The sequence below is a fragment of the Pteropus alecto genome, unplaced genomic scaffold (assembly GCF_000325575.1).
Source record: "Pteropus alecto unplaced genomic scaffold, ASM32557v1 scaffold42, whole genome shotgun sequence".
In the NCBI taxonomy this organism is placed as follows: Eukaryota; Metazoa; Chordata; class Mammalia; order Chiroptera; family Pteropodidae; genus Pteropus; species Pteropus alecto.
Genome location: NW_006434825.1, coordinates 766105 through 779681, shown reverse-complemented (window position 1 = coordinate 779681; position 13577 = coordinate 766105). Strand labels below are relative to the sequence as shown.

Sequence of the window (13577 nt, the reverse complement as noted above, 5' to 3'; positions counted from 1 at the left end):
CTGGGTGAGGGGGGGCTGGGGGCGGGGAGAACCGGGAGTCCCCTTCCTGGCCTGGGTTCTCGGCTGGATTGTGGAATCCGAAGCTCTGCCCCTCCGGCGTTTCGGGGAGACCCTTAGAATTCTGGAGAGGATCTGGCCCACCCGGGGCTGAGCATTTGGGGACCTCTCAGGCCCAGCGCTTGGTTTTCTTACGGATAGGACCGTGGGATAGACCCGGGGCTGGATGAGGGTTTCCTTTCTGAAAGCCCTGCGGCCCATCTGGATCAGGGATGGAGGGGGAAACAGAACAAACCGGGGTGGGGGGGAGACCCAAACCAGAAAACCCCAACGACCTCAAAACCCGAAAACCCAAAGAATTTCCAGAAACCAATTTTTTTTACTCGTCTTTTATTTTCCCTGCCGAGGCTGGTAGACAGAACTGGGTGCTTCCCTTTCTGAAAAATCTCTTGCACATTAAGAGGTTGGAAGTAGAGGGGGAGGGGACAGGGGTCCTGGACGATCTCCTCCTGGGCGCGGTAGAGGGAGGTACTGGGGTGGGGGGAGGAATGTCAAGTTCTAGGGTGGAAGCTGGCCTGCGGGGGTCTTGCATTATCTGTGAAGTGTGTATAGACGTGTGTTTTGTTGCTGGAGGTTTTATTTTGTTATTGTTTTTAAATATATGGCTGGGACTGGGTCAGCCGGGTGAGAGGGACAGGGGAAATCATTGATCTGTTTCTGAAATCAAATCTGCAAGGTGGAGAAAAACAGCTGTAGTGGGGTCTCAGGGCTGGGGTGGCAGCAGGAGCCTGAACTCAGGATGCTTTGTGTTTTGAAACAAGGACAGTTTAAAGCACCAGCTCTGCTTGGGCCTGAGCCTTGCTGAAGGGTTTCCTTCCTCTGTGGAGAGGTGACAGGTCTTCTCCAGAATGCATATTCTCCCCTGGGTCCACCGTGATCCTGTTTACAAAGCACGATGGGTGGGAGGGCAGAATTCACTGCCTGCCCACACCTGTGCCAAGAAAACCCAGCCAGGAAACAAGGGTGTCGCTTACATGGCATGTCACAAACGTGTAGCGTGTGTAGACATTTCCCCGGCATCCATGTTCCCTTGGCAGTGTGTCACAGGCCGTGACACATGCTCCAAGGAATGGGGAGGGGGAAAAGTTAGCAGAAGAAACTGTACTCCTCGAAACAGCTTCCCCCCTTCTGAAAGCATTGAAGCACACGAGGACTTTTATTCTGAATTTTGGGTCCGACGTGCTGAGAACACCTATTTTTTTCTTTCCTGTGGGCACGTTGGTGCAATGTCTGCAAAGACTGCTTTCTCAGGAAGGATCACCGGTTGTCGTGGAGTGGCCCAGGCCCAGTTTCAGGCTCCTGCATGTTCTTAAACCCGTCCCGAGCCACAGGCCTCAGCATTTGGCTTTCCATTTGATGGAGGGAGAGCCTCAGAAAATTCGCCAGCATGCAGCCTTTCAGATTTGGAGACGAACTGGTGTCCTCAGTAGTTCCCTGCCTGGGACCGGAGCCCCTAAATCTGGCTTCAGAATTTTCCACTGGCTCAGGGGGGCTTTATTTGTTTTCTGCCACCCCTCAAAATGAAGGGGAGTTGCGGGGGGAAGAAAATGGTTGAGAGGCACAGTGATCCTCTGTGGGAAGGACAGGCTGAGCTCCTGTGCTCCCTTGGGAGAAGCCAGGAGTATGTCCTCTGCTGCTCCTGGCCACAGTCTGGGGAAAGCCAGCTTTGGAGGCTCAGGGCCCCTGACTTACCTCTGATTACTCAAGAGGCATGTATGAGAGAGAGGAAAGGAGGAAAGGCTAAAGCCGGGTGCTGGTTTCTTAAGCAGCCAGAGGCCCTGGCACCACCTTCACCATCAAGGTGGGTGGCACCTTTGTAGCTTGGGCCTTTCTGGAGAGGAGCTGTGATTTTTCAGGACTAGGGACTGAGGGCTATCCATGGAACAAGGTTTGTTTCGGCAGAGCCTCGCTCTGGCGTTGGAAAATGTGGAAGGAGGAACTTTGAGCAAGTGTCCAATGAGCTGGCATAATCCTCCTTCCTCTATTGTCACCAAGGCCCATGGGTGGTGCAGGGGGTCTCCTTAAATCTCGCCATGGTGGGCTCCAGTGGAGTGCATGGCTCTCCATGCTAGGGCTTGTGAGCGTGGAGGTGGGCTGCTGAGTTTAGGACCAGCTGGGGCGGTGGCCTCCAGGGCAGAGGTGGGATTGAGACTGCTACTTGGGACCTTGTCTCATCATGAGACACCTGGTTGGTGTCCAAGCCCTGGAAAACAAAGCAGCCCCTGAGGGGTTTCCCTGAGGCCTGGGCATTATGTAATCTGTCTGCATTTTATAGTGCAGCCCGAGCACTCTATTGAGAAATATTAGCCCAAATGAAACAAAGGTGAATTTGAGTGCAGTTCACTACAACAAAAAGCCCTGTGCAGCCCTGTGCAGCCCTGTGGCTTTGCAGAGTCCCCTGGCTCATCAGCCTTGAGCTAATAACACATCAGGTATGTTTTATATTTTATGAAATGTACATCGTCTATATATTAAGTCATTTATACAGTGCAATTCAGAACCATCTGGTAATTATCTTGTTAATTGTGTGGGCTTCAGGAATAAGATTCAGAGTGATTGATCTGGATTCAAACCAATAAACAAACCAAATACACTCTTGTGCCCCAACAGTTTTCAGAGTCTGTCTACACTGATCCAATTTACTGGATTGTTGTCAGAGATAAAGACCAGGCTTCCAGAACCACAGCTGCCTCGGGGTAAGGGGTGGAAGCATATGGGGCTCCCAGGCCCACTTGGGGGTGGCTCCTGCTGGCTGCACCCCTCAGGTGGACCTCTCTTGATTCCCTGCTGGGGAGATGGGCTCAGCCTGGGGCCCCAGGGACTGGCAGCCTCGCCCCCTGAACTGGCCGTAAACTTTGCCTTCTGTGGGGTCAGGTTGGAGCTTGCCCTGTACCTGTCTCCTGGGCCAGTTACTGATTAAATCCTTGCAGAATCAACAGTGTGCCTGACGTGGCCTGTGACAGTGCCGGGCTTGATGCACTCTGTGCTTGAGACTTTGGATCCGGAAAGCTCATAAACAAAGAAGGAAACACAAAGACGATAGTGACCTGGCTGACTTGTGAGGAGAGATTGGGAAGAGAGATTGTCCGCCCCTTCCCTGGGGTACACATGACCACACCTTTCGGGGAAGGGCCTGCTTGCTCAAGCTGTGGCCTAAATGTGGTGCCTCATTCCGCTTTTGCATCCAGACTTCCCAGTCCCCTGGCCTCCCGGGGCTTTCGTGGTGTCAGTCGTGATGGCAGTCATAGCTGATGGCCAGGCATTCTGCAAAAGCAGCCTGGTCTGGTGAGACCAGAATCCATTTTGCTGTTCTCTTGTCCGGGTTGAATTTGATCACCTGCTAGACATGTTTGTCCACAGGAAGAGGGCTTTGTCTGTGTTTTGTTTCTTCTGTATGGAAGAAGTACAGATAAGCCGCTTACCTTTTATTTAACCCTGTTTTTGTGCACACAGCATACGGCATCTCAGAATGGTGGACCTAATCCCAAATGTCTTTTACTCATTGACCAAACAGGGATCAGAGCACAGGTGACAGTAGCGTTCTTTATGCCGAAGCCTTAATTCATCAGTGACTTGTTTTAAATTTTTACCACTCTGCTGCTCTGATTGAAATGTTTGTGGTTTTTTTTTAAAGAGAAGTTACTTTAATTCTCATCGGATTTCTTTAGTCTGGTGTTTTCTTGGGGGAGAACAGCCTTCTTCTGAACATGGATTTATGCTTACTAAGCTCCTACTGGGTGTCAAGGGCTGAGTGGAGAGTTCATCCCTGTGGTGCGGTTTCCACTTGAGAATTAAAGTTTGTGTTCTCCAGAATAGTCAGAAGTCCCGAGGGAACAGTGTCTGCGTGTGTGCGCGCACGTGTATTCATGTTTTTACTTTGTCATGCACCGCTCCCTGGTGTGCCCGTCCTTCCCTCCTTTGATTTATGTGATGTTTTTCATGGAAGTTAGTAAACACAAGGAATTTTTTTCCCAGTGCCATTTATCATAAGATTTTGGGATATATCAAATTTCTTTCCAAGTAACTTGTCTGATTGGAATGGAGGAGGGGAAGGGCAGAGACAGAGAAGAGCAAAAAAAAAAAAAAATCTGAATTCTCTGTAAACAGCAAATGTGGTCCGCCTTCCCCAGGCTGTGATAAATGAAGGTATTTTAAGGTGGGAGTACGTTTTGATGCTGTCATTCATTTGCCTGGTACAATCTGAGATGCCCTTTCTGGCCATGGGCAATATTGTGCCAATTCAGATAGAAGGGGTTTCACTGCCGAGCTGGTGATGGAGGCAGGCGAGGCAGACATTTGCTGTTGGCTTTGGCTCCGTGGCCCACAGGTGGCTTCTCCACGGTGTCCGCTGACTCACCTGGCAATGAGAGAGTGAGGGCTTTTCTGGGGTGCCATGTTCAGCAAGTCTTCTGTGGGTCCTGGTGGCCGAGTCACCAAAGCTGTCTTGGTGCCTCACTGCCAGCCAGCCTTGGAGCAGCAGAGTGGCATCCTTTTTGCAGGCCAGCCAGGCTTGGCTTGCGTGGATGGTATCCCCTTAGTGTTTTGTCAGAAAGAACCTTTAACATGGTCGAATTATGCCTTTGATTAAAGGTTTAACTAAGATTAAGCCTAATGGTTTATGGTGTCGTCACTGTGGGGCAGAACAAACTCCGAGTTTGCCAGCACTTGGCACTGGGTCTAGATTCTGAAGTTTTTAGGCTTTCTGGCTGTGTGACTTTTGGCATGTTGCTTTCCCTTGCTGGGCCTTGCTTTTTCTCCTGGAAGGTGGAAAAATTTTACTTCATTGACAAGGCTGCTATAAGGATTAGGGAGAATTCAGATTAGCACCTAGTAGGGCAGCCAGGACAGAGTAGGGGTGTGACTAAGGGCCAGGATTCCAATTCGTGTTTTCCTAATTGCCCTGAGAGAGCTTCATGAAATTCTGCAGGAATGGAAGGGGTTATTGCTATTTAAAAACGGGCAGTCTCCAGAGAAAAGTCTCCTGAGATGAGCAGTATGTTTGGGAAATGTAGGGGTATTTAGCAGATCTGGTATGTATGGAGGCAGTGAAATTGTTGAACAGTTTAAGAAAAATTCCTTAGAGGGCACAGTCTAGTTTCTTTAAAAGAAAGCCCACAAAACTCTTAAAAATTGAAACAGTAATGTACAAATCAAATAAATTCAGATAGTACAGCAAGGCACATTAGGAAAAATCAAGCTTCTCTTATTCCTTCTCCCTACAGCCACTAGTTTTCTTCTCAGAAGCAAGACCTGTTACCCATTCCTTGTGTATCATTGCTGATCATTCTGACATTTACACATGGTTCTGTTCCACTATTTTTCATTGGACAGTGTATTTTGGAGATCATTCTAGATCTGTGCATACATGGCTGCCTTGTTCTTTTTCACTGCTGCATAATGTTCCATCATAAAGGGGTGTTACAGTAACGTAGGTGGACCATCACCTATTGCTAGACATTTAAGTTTGTCCTAATCTTTTGTTGTTTTGAACAAAATACTTCACATTTTTATTCAGGGGAGTTGTTTCTGTTTTGATAATTTGAATGTTTTTGCTTACTTCTTTAGTCCCAGAGTGCTTTGCAAGGGCGAGCTGACCCTCCATCAGAGAAGGGAAGAACAGTGCTGTCCTGGGTCATTGCTGCCTGGAGTCATGCTTCACTTTGGCTGAATGTCGCTGGTTAGGGAGCCCCATTGGAGGGTTTGGCCATCTAACCCCACCAGGAGCTGAACACAAGTGAGCAGGGGGCTCTGACCAGTCATGCTGGCTCCTGCCCTGAGGACAAGGGTCTGTGTGACCGAGGATGGCTGTTTCCTGTTCCACCTGGGAGCATCATTTTAGTCCCCAGACTTCCTGCTTCCCCAGGATGGAAGCCAGTGGTAGAGAAAGGGAGGAAGTGAGAGTGTCTCTTCCCTGCTCCTGGCTCTGGTGACAAGGCGCCCAGTGCATTCAACAGGGCGCCACAGGAGTCTGTGCACGTTTGAAAGGAAGCTTCTCTGACAGCAGAGCTATACCAAAGGGTGATGAGGCGTGTGCATGCATGCATGTGTGCGTGCATGCGTGTGTGAGGATGGGGGAAATGTCGTGTGTACTGCAAAAAAAAGAAAGCAGACAGGTAGGTGTGGCATTTGGGGCTTGGGGACATGTTGCTTTACAGTCAGGGAAGGAGGCCATATCTGGGAGGAGAGCATTCCAGGCACAGAGGATGGCAAGTACAAAGGTCCTAAGGCTGGATCATACTTAGAAATCACCCAGTAAAGTGGCTGGCACTGAGTAAACGCTCTACAGTTGTCATTACCCTGCCTTCCAGGAGCTGTTATCATTTTTTAAAAAATATTTATGAGCACCTAGAATGTGCTAGGTGCTGGGTGTACAGGCAGCTCCCTGCCCAGTGGAGCTTCCTTTCTAGCATATGTGTGTGTGTGTGTGTGTGTGTGTGTGTGTGCGCGCGCGCGCGGGTGCATGTGTGAGCTCTCTCCCCCAAAATAGTATAGGATAGTTTTGGAGACTTAAATTACAGAGCCCAGCAAAACTTTTAAAAACCAGCTCCCTTTGTCCATATTGTGTTTCAAGGGTTGTAGGGTCTGCAACATGCTAATCATTGAATTTGCCTCGGGGGAGAGGTGAGGGGAATGTGTTGCCCAAAAACCCTTACACATGACTCAGAAGCAGGTGGGGACTCACACCCAGGAATCCTGCCTCCCAGCACCTTCCAGTGCTTTCCTTTGTTGTTGGCTTTCCTACTTTCATGTTGCTATCAGAATGATGTGATCGAGAAAGCAATGAACAGATTAGGCCGAGTAAACTCACTTTGGAGGGAAGCCGAAGAGCTGGATTCTCTAGTCCCCCAGGTGAGGCAGGGCAGCTCATGCTTCCCTGGGGCTGGGCTGGCTCAGGTGGGGTCTTCTGGGCTGGCTAAGAAGAGGAGAAAGAATGCGGGAGCTTGTAGTAGTCCCTTGGATGTCCTGGGCCAGCCCTGATCTCTCAGAGGCCCAGCAAAGCTGCAGATGGGAGCACACAATCTGGGGAAAGCCCAGGCCTGGCCCCACGGCCTCTGGTTTTGGCTCACTGTCTAGCCCAGGTGAATCTGATGGCTGGCACACGCTGGCATGTGGCTCTGGGGCAGTAGAGCCATCTGTGCGGACAGGGCAGGGTGAAGTCAAGGCAGGCTGACCGACGTAACAACCAAACCCCCGTACCTGCGTGGCTTCATGCAACATGGTTTACTTCTTGTTTGTGTCACAGTCCAGTCAGGGTTTCTGACCCCTTCAAGGCCTCATTGATTGGGGGATAGGGAGAAGGAGTGAGCACCAGGCGGAGCCATCTGTAGGTCTGGCAGATCCCTTGGCCACAGCCCAGTCATGTGGCTCCCCTGTGTGCAGGGAAGGCTGGGGTGGAGTGAGCTGTGTCCAGGAGAAGGGATGATGACTCCCACCCCAGGACCGCTGGGACACCACAGTGGTCTAGAGGTCTCCAAGGTACCAGCAGCAGAGCTGTTTCCTTGGAAAGAAAATTCAAATGGTCTCTTTTGGCTCCTGGGTTTGAGCTTGGTGGCAGGTCAGGAAAATTTACAGTCTTCTCTATGGTGGGGAATAAACTAGGATAAGTGAATCTATTGCAAGGAATGGAGCAGTACACTCCTGATTACAATGACATTTATCATTGACCTGCTGTGTGCCAGGCACGGTGCTCATTTGCTTTTCCATACAATCCTATGGGGTGGGTGTTGTCCCAGTTTTATAGATGCTGCACTGGAGGCTCAGTCAAGGAGGACTGGGAGGAGGTAGGGTTCAGAGGCAAAGGCAGGTCTGTCCCACACTCATGTGTGTGTCTATAGATATACGTGTAGCTGTTGGATATACATAAAATGATTTCAGCCTCTTGCACAAAAACATCTTAGTTGAGAATCAGTGGGCTTATCATAAGTTCTGTGTTTGCCAGTGTTTGGCAGACATTCCTTTGTGAATTTGTCAAATGAGTTCAGGGAGCTGGAGTTGGAAAGTGAATGCCATGTATTTGTAAAGGGTAAGCACCCAGTACTAGTGTGTGAACTGAGTACCAGACACTGCGTATGCAAAAGGAGTTCCTCAGGTACTACATTTGCAAAGGGGGTGCTCTCGGGTACCCTGCATTTGCAAACAGGTATTCTCAGGTACTACACTTGTAAAGTCAGACATAATCTTTGCTCCCCAAAGGCTCAGTTAAATTGGAGTACACTACAAACTAGGATATGCTGTAGAGCAAAGCACATATCCTCAGAGAGGTTTATGCCTTGTCTGCTGTTTGGAGAGAGGAAGAAATGCCGCCATGGGGGCAGGTGGTTTTAGGAAGGACTTCATAGGAGAGACACATCTGGACCAACAGAGATAGGGTCGAGATTGGCAGAGATGAGGATGGGGGCGATGGGGGGGAATGGGCAGAGGGAGCAGTGAGCAGAGAGAGGCCGGAGCAGTGGGGGCACATTCTGGGTGGTCTGTGTCATTCTCCCTGAGTGGTGGGCACCCGGGCACCGTAAGAGGATATAGTAGGTAAAGATGGAGGCAGGATCGCTTCTCAGAGTGGGGGTGCTGGTGGGGTTGAGGTTAGTGCCATATTCAGCAGGGCACTTTCCAGCTGACTGGGCCCTGATCACTATGCAGAGAGATGAGGGACTGGCTGCCAGCGGGGTCCCGGGATGCCCCTGAATGGAAACTTCGCCAGTGCAGGGATCTGAGTCACCAGGGCCAGGCCTTAGTCACAGTAGTGACCATTGCAGCCTCCATTCATGAGTATTCCTTTTACCAGGAGCAGTGGTAGGCCGTCATATTGGTGATTCCTACAGCAACCCACCGAGATGCTGTTACTCTCTCCATTTTATAGGTGGGACACTGAGGAAAGGATGAATGAAATAATGAGGCTGCTGCAGGTGTCTAGTTAGGCGGTCCCGCCTGTTGAAAGGGGAGGGGGAAGAGCCAAGTTCAGACTCCATCTGCCACTTCCTTGTAACCCTGCACATCTCTGGTCCTTTGTGGCCGGGCATGTTACATCTTTACCTTCTCAAGGGTTGCTGAGGCCAAAGGTGAGAGTATGGGCAGCAGACTTACGCATTGTCCCGCACACGGTGCACAGCCAACCTCAGGGCGGACGCAGGCCCGAGGGTTCCTGGTGCACTGCTGTGCCTGTGAGGCTGCTGGGCCCAGCTTGCCGGCCTGGAGCTCCCGATGGGCTTCCACCAGGAGGCCTCTGATACTCTCCAAATCCCAGACCCGAAACCTCTGCCGTGAGCTTTGGCTCACAGGGCTCCCTTTCTGGAACCTTTCTTGTTGGAGGCCTGGTTGGAAAGACAAGTTGGCTCTTGAGAAGGTGGCACCATTGGGCCGAGGCCCAAGGCAGGAGTGGCACTCTACTTTGTGTCTGCAGTAGGGTCCCAGGTGGGCAGCTGTGGGGTGGTGGGGGCAGGGCTGCCCCATTGGAAAGGGGAACAATGACTTGTGACATCCTTCCGTTGCTCTGGTTAACTTGTGTTTCATGACCCTGTGACTGAGCCTTGCTTTGGGGCTGGGTAAATAAAAGAGCTTGAACCATCCCAGCAGTCCAGTGGCTGCCAGGCTTGGGGGTCTAAGCAGCATCAGCCGTGGCATCAGATAGGTCAGGATGGAGTCGGGATGACTGCAGGGTAATAGTGGTAGTTTCCTTCAACCATGCCAACTCCCCTGGGCATATTTGTGCATTAATCCTCACACTTGCGGCTCCAGCTTACAGGTGGGGAAACAGAGGCCCTAAGAGCTTCAGGTCATACCAATGGTTTCCAACCTTTTTGACACCGGAGACCGGTGCTCCTATTAGAATCTATTGCCTGACCATCCAAGGTGGAGCTGAGGCGGTGATGCTAGCGCTGGGGAGCGGCTGCAAATACAGACGAAGCTTTACTCACTTACCTCCTGCTGTGCAGACTGGTTCCTAACAGGTCACAGACCAGTACTGGTCTGCGGCCTGGGCGTTGGGGACCCCTGTGTTACACAGCTGGAACCCAGACCTGGCTCCAGAGCCCAAGGCCTTCTCCACAATGCTGTGATGCCTCCTTGTTGGGGTTTGAGCACAGGAGCCCAGGCAGCAAGAACTGATCACCAGCAAGGCAGTGATAATACCTAACACTTGCACAGCGCTACTGTTTACTGAGCCCTTCATGTAGATGAGCTCATTGCATCCTCATGATGCCCTGTGAGATGTTGCTTTCACTGTTCCATTCTACAGATGAACAAACTGAGGCCCAGAGAGACACGGTCAACACTTACCCAGCTGGTAATGGTGGAGCTGAGATTTGAACCCAGGTTGTCTGGCTCTAGAGTATAACTACGTGTGGCCTGTGAGCGGGACTGGAGAGCAGAAGGTCAGAAAGGCCCAAGGTGGCCAGGGTAGCTCCATGCTGAGAGGAGGGCCTTGTGGATGGGGGAGGATATGGACAGAGCAGAGCACTTTATCCTGAGGGTTTGTCCATTCCCCTGCAGATCGTCTTAAAAGAGCCAGAGTAGAGATTTGCTCCTCACCTGCCATTCATTGATCTTAGGGTAGTGAACTTGGCCTCTTGGAACCTCAGTTTCCTTACCTGAGGTGGCTCGTCTTGAGGAGCCGCCTGTTATAGCCAGCTGTGATGACTTGACTATGGTGAGCATGAAGTCCAGAGTCCACTGTGGTGTGTGCACCCTGCCCTGCCTGCCGTCTGGCTTGGCCCGCCCCCGACCCGCCCCCAATACCTGGAGCTTTGGCACAGCACCTCTTACCCTCTGCCTTAGTGATGGTCACTGGCCCCTGGAGTCTTCCCTGACCCCCAGCTGGAGTGAGGGCTCACTCCCTGCAGAGTGTCACTTCCCCAGCTGGGTGGCAGTTGTGTTTTCTACTAGCTCTTTACCTCCGCTTTTACAAATTGAAACCAAAATAATCACACAGGGATGATGATGACCTTAGAAAAGCAAGGAGGAAAAAATTTTCCCATAATCCCATCACCCAGAAATCCCCCACGTAAACATTTTGGAGTATAGCCATCTGTGCTTTTTTCTCAGACATATACATATGACATACATGGGATCATTTGCACAGTGAGTAGAGACTAGGTCTTATTCATAAATGCTAAGCCATTTTCATGTATTATCTCAAAACCTTTCTACTTTGGCCATGTTGATATTGGGGCCTAGATTATCCTTTGTGGGGGGCCATCCTGGGCATTACAGGATGTTGAGCAGCATCCTTAGCCTCTGCCCACTAGTTGTACATATGCTGCTCTCTTCAGTTGTACCAGCCAAAAATGCCTGCAGACATTGCCATGTCCCCTGGGGGCAACGTTGTCAGTGTAGAAACCCTGGGGTAACTCATTTAACATCTCACACACCGGTAGAGGTTCCATTGGACCGAGTGGCCCTGCCTGCCTGCTGGCTAGCCTGTGGCAGAGCTGGAGCTCGCGCTCCTGCCCTGCCATGCCATCACCTGGCACAGAGGCGGTCACCAGGAACTACGCGGGGCTGTAGGATCCCTTATCCCTGTGTCTAGCATGGCATGGGGCCCAGAGGCAGCAGGGCCCCTGGAAGGAAATACCTCTGGCCAGGGCATTAACAAGTTCCCCACACCTTTGATCCCTCTGATTGCCCCCCTGCTGTCCTGGCCTTCCCCTGATGACTCAGGACTTCAGTGATCTGGATTGTTGAAAGGGGAATTACATCATGCCAATAAAAAAAAGAAAGAGAAAAACTAGCATTAGAAAGTTTTGGTGGGAGGAAAATGACTTTGAAACCTGCTTCTTTCATCCTGTGTGAATTAAAGCAGTGTTTTGGGGAGAGAGTAATGGAGAGGAGAGGGAGTAGGTTGGGTGGGCGACCTGGCTACTTGACTCTTCTAAAAAGGCTTTCATCTGTTTGCCTCAAGCCCCAGCCAAGGCCACTCATTGGGCCCTTCTGTTTTGGGAGCTAGCTGAACACCACCACCAGAAAAGACAAAAAGGAAACTTCTAGTGTATGTGCAGGTCCTGCCAGCAGGTGCAGTGAAGGGGCAAGGGTCTTAGGCCAGAGAGTTTTACAAAGAGTAGAGGTCTGGGGGCTCTTCTAATGAATGCCGTGGTGGTCAGCAGGCCTCCCTCTGAGCCTGGAGAGTCAAACCCCCACCCGCCCTGGCTGGATGTTTCTGTGTAGCTCACACCCTGCTCAGCATTCACCGCAGCCTTGCTTGAAGTCTGCAAATTGGGGAGCAGCAAACACCCTGTCCCCGCTTTCAGACCTGAGATGGAGGTAGAGGCACTCAAGACCCTTCCTTCCAGGTCAATCCTTCCTTAGCAGGGATGCTCATTGTCAACGAAATGGTCAAGAGTGCTGGCCACCATGTTTAGATTCCGACACTTCATATTAGGCCAGGTGGCCAGTGGTGTGATCCAGCTGTTTCCCCTTCTGCAAGCTGGGATAATGGTAGCCACCTCCCAAGGTTGTCCAAATAGAGGAGATAAGACATGGAAAGTGCTTAGTAGAGTGCCAGGCGTAGGATCAGTGCTCAATAAATGCCCACTCTGTCATCACCACCAGCTTTACCATGGCTCCTGCCCGCCTACATTCCTGTTTCTTGCTTGCACAACTGTGAACTTCTTGAAGGCAGGGTCCTTTTCATCCAGGTATACCTGAGGTCGGAACAGTACTTTGGCTCAATACAGTCTGCCCTCCATATCCGTGGGTTCCTCATCTGTGGATTCAACCAGTCGCGGATTGTGGATTGAAAATATTTGGGGGGCGGGGAGAGTTATATTGATGCTGATGTGTATTGTAGTTAGGCCTACTGTGGTTGCAATGGTTGGATCTATACTGGCCATGTATGTACAGACTTTTTTTTCTTGTTATTATTCTCTAAACAATATAGTATAATAACTATCTACATAGCATTTACATTGTATTAGGTATTCTAAGTAATCTAGAATGATTTAACGTATACAGGAGGATGTGCGTAGCTTATATGCAAATATGCCATTTTATATAAGGGACTTCAGCATCCAAGGATTTTGATATCTTCAGGGTCCGGGAACCAATCCCCCACGGTCACTGAGGGACAACTGAATAATTGCTTATATGGGGCATCTCGAGACCCCATGCATCACAGTCTGTGAAGGGACGGAAAAGTGTCTCAGATTTTCTTGGAAACCCTGATTCTGTCTGGTGACCTCAGAGCTTCCTGTCAGAGAGAATCTCTAGGCCGTGACCTGAGGCACCTTGGACACCCAGACCTGGAATGGACCCTCAGCCCTGGCCCAAACCCCAGGCACCATGTCCCTGACTCGAGGAAGGTAGGAATCCGCAGTTGAGAGGGTTAAGATATTACTGGTGGTTTTCACCTCAGCTTTCAGCAGCAGTGCTTGGGAAATAAGATTTTGATCTTGGAAAATATAATTTAAAAACAGAATTGAAAGTTGCTGTTATTTTCTCAACGATATTGCCCCCGACACATGCACAGGGCCTGAGTAGTGGCATCTGGTCTGAGCATGCTAGTGGGGACACTACTCACAGCTCTTCCACAA

General features: G+C 50.5%; 1 protein-coding gene across 1 annotated transcript in view; it reads left to right on the top strand.

The window, feature by feature from the left end:
• CMIP (c-Maf inducing protein) overlaps positions 1–13577 on the top strand; it is a 233515-nt gene that overhangs the window by 373 nt on the left and 219565 nt on the right. The gene's annotated exons all lie outside the window — the stretch shown is intronic.